Here is a 3970-nt window from a genome sequence, read left to right on the forward strand (position 1 = left end):
AAGAGATATTAAGATGGCGCCCAACTCAGCTCCTCCCCCGCTGCTTTCTCGCTGACCAACAAGGCCAGACGCATCTTATTTAGAACAAGCCTATTTTCTTGGACACATCATTAGGCCTATGATTTGCATTTTGCGTCATGAAAATAGGGCCCTACATTTTACAAGGCTCACAGGAAATTGTGGAAAGAGATTGATGGTTTCTTGTTCTGGTAAACTTTCAGGTGAACCGGCAAAATGTAATAATATATACTCCCTGTTTGTTTATTTATTTACCCTTAGTTGTTGTAGTATGAGTATGCAATGACTGTTCCTGTTTTAAAGGTGAATTAGTCAAGATACAAGAAAACACTACCTCTAGTGGTTAATGTAAAATGTACGCAGGATACTTTTCCAGGGGTAAGTGCTCTAATTCTGCATCCAGCTTCATGTCCTTTGCATTTCATTTTTCTTTCCATTTTGGAAAAGCACTTCCAATGTTACTTCTTTTATTACATGTCTTGTTTTTTGTCCTTAGTACAAACAGAAGGGGGGTAGTGAAATTTGGCATTGAGGCATGTGGCATAAAGTGACTTACAAGAGATCAATGGAAACACAAAACAATTCTGTCCACTAACCTAGTTTTTAACCAGATTTTCTCAAGCAAATGATAAAATGTGCTGAAGCCAGTGTTAAAATTCTATATATATGTATGCGCATTTATTCCAAAAACAGCACTTCTTTTGATATAGCGAGATTTTGATTCATGTTCATTTTTACTTCTGCTAGTCTACATCAATGTCATCTAGGAGGCAATGTATGAAACCATGCTGAAACTTAGAAAAAAGCCAAGAAGATATAAAACTAAAAAAACTAGCATATGATGAGAGCTGGAGGGTCTTTTACATACCCCTGTTTTCTACATCATCTCAAATTAAGGCAACCAGGACACTTAAGGACTTTTGGTAAATTACCTTTCTGGCTGGGTTAATACTGCACAAACACTTAATGATTTTAAAATATCCTTAAGAAACTTTTTTTTATTTTTTATTTTATTTATTTTTTTTTTTTGCATAAGAAGTATTGTGATTTTAAATTTTGATGGTTGTTTAACAATACACTGCCCGACCAAAAAAAAGGTCACCACCTGGATTTAACTAAGCAAGAGCCTCCCATTGGATAATTACTGCATGGGTGATTATGTTTCAGCTGGCAAGTTATTTAACCCTAACTGATGCTCTGAGTAGCTTCTCATTTGTTAAACAACCATGTCAAAAGACACATCCTGTGGTCATGGAAAAGATGTTAATCTGTTTCAGAAGGGTCAAATTATTGGCATGCATCAAGCAGAGAAAACATCTAAGGAGATTGCAGAAATGACTAAAATTGGGTTAAGAACTGTCCAACGCATGATTAAAAAGTGGAAGGACAGTGGGGAAACATCATCCTCGAGGAAGGAATGTGGTCAAAAAAAAATCTTGAATGATCATGATCATATATATTTCTCTATGCACCCCTGTTTTCTTTTTCCTCAGTTTGGACAGAGCACTCTCAACCATTTCACTGTGAGTTATACTGTGTATGACTATGTATGTGACAAATAAACCAAACTTGAAACTTGATCTGCGATTACTTAAATGTGTGGTGAAATCAAATCATAGAAAAACAACAGTAGACCTCAGGGATATGTTTAATAGTGAAAGTAATAGTGAACATTTCCACATGCACAATGCGAAGGGAACTGAAGAGATTGAGACTAAACTGCTATGTAGCCTTATGAAAATCACTCGTCAGTGAGGCTAACCGGCAAAAACGGCTTCAATTTGCTAGGGAGCATAAAGATTGGACTCTGGAAAAAGGTCACGTGGTCCAAGGAGTCCAGATTTACCCTATTCCAGAGTGATGGGCGCATCAGGGTAAGAAGAGAGGCGGCTGAAGTGATGTACCCATCATACCTAATGTCTACCATACAAGCCTATGGGGACAGTGCTATGATCTGGGTTTGCTGCAGTTGGTCAGGTCTAGGTTCAGCAACGTTATGTGCTCAGAGAATGAGGTCAGCTGACTACCTGAATATTCTGAACGACCAGGTTATGCCATCAGTGGATTTTTTTCCCTTCCCTGATGGCACAGGCATATTCCAAGATGACAATGCCAGGATTCATTGAGCTCAAATTGTGAAAGAGTGGTTCAGGGAGCATTGGACATCATTTTCACACATGGATTGGCCACCACAGAGTCCAGACCTGAACCCCACTGAGAATCTTTGGAATGTGCTGGAGAAGACTTTGTGCAGTGGTCCAAATCTCCCATCATCAATACAAGATCTTTGGGGAAAAAGTAATGCAACTCTGGACAGAAATAAATGTTGTGACATTGCAGAAGCTTGTGGAAATGATGCCACAGTGAATGTGTGCCATAATCAAAGCTAAAGGCAGTCCAACGAAATATTAGAGTGTGACCTTTTTTTTTTAGCCAGGCAGTGTACTACTGCTTCATATATCTGAATGATGTAAATAATTGAAGAATTTTATGAAACATCATCTTTACAATAACTTTATTATTATTATTATTATAGTCTCATCTCTAGATAAAAGCAATTATTTATATGCTGAATGAAAGTATATCTACCATGTACATGGGATGACATCATATATATTGAGAAAAAATTACTTTCAGAACAGTTTCAAAGTCTTTCCCACATGTAATTGCACGCATGCGTGCGCGCGCACAAACACACACACACACACACACACACACACACACACACACACACACACACACACACAAAAAAAACCCATAACCTTACCAGGGCTTTGGAACAATAAAAGTGTCAAATTTCAGAACCATAAAATATGACCTTTAGAAAAATACATTTATTTTTAAATGGCTCACAATGTATAATGCACAAGTATTTGTATGTGGACTTCCTAAGAAGAAAAAAGAAGGGAGAGAGGAAAGAAAACATGAGGCTTCCCCTAGGCAGCAGACCATGATGTTCAAGCCCAGCTCCACAAAAGACAGGATTTGGATGGGCGGACACACAATCAGTAATCACTTCAAGAAATGGCAAGGTCAGAACATGAAATCTATACTGCAATGGACTGAATGTTTTGCTAGTTAAAAGTCAGATTAGAAATACAGCCTACACACTCTTTAATAGGCAATATTTGTTTAAAATACACTCTTTGTGAGTGTGCATTTAGAGACTACATGTTTTCATGTACGCCTACAATTTGCATTTGTCATCCTCCAATTCATATTTAAATTTGTGGACTTCAGAAAGACTATTGGCTGCACATAGGTGCAATAATATCAGCGATACAATTTATATTACCATGTTAATGTTGCACTGAGAATCTTCTGCCACCCACATAAAATCCAGTCAGCAGTGGTCCTGCTGTCAGAACCCAGTAAAAGTATCCACAAGTAAAGAAGTGGGTAGAAGATAGCTGACAAATTGTGCAGGACAGTGGATGGGCTACAATCAGTAATTACACACCTCCACAAAAATGTATAAAAATGGTTTACCTAATAAAGTGAGCAGTGAATTCAGGTACAACATAGGTTTTAATAATGTACCTGGCAAATGCATATATTGCTTTTCAAAATAAAGGAAAATTTGAGAACATTATAGGCTCTCCTCATCATATTACTTACAGGAGGAAGATATGTTGATTGTTGTTCCTATTAAAGACTTGTAATTTGTTGATTTAGAACTCAAACTCAAGTCAGTATACTCAACAACAATACATTTTTAAAAGGTTTTTGCTAGAGTTTTGTTGTTGCTGATCTACTGCTTTTATAAGTGCATAAATTTATTTAACCAAAGACTACCTAAGAACAATAGCACTTGTTCTGGGACAACAAGGCAGTGAATGGCAGCAGTCCCCTACTGGAAACATCTTTATGAAAATGACCTCAAGATACTTTAGATCTGCACCAATATACTGTGACATCAATACTGAACAAAACACCACAAAAGACATTCACA

The sequence above is a fragment of the Electrophorus electricus genome, chromosome 4, assembly GCF_041902795.1.
Source record: "Electrophorus electricus isolate QZ-2024a chromosome 4, ASM4190279v1, whole genome shotgun sequence".
NCBI classification, from domain to species: Eukaryota; Metazoa; Chordata; class Actinopteri; order Gymnotiformes; family Gymnotidae; genus Electrophorus; species Electrophorus electricus.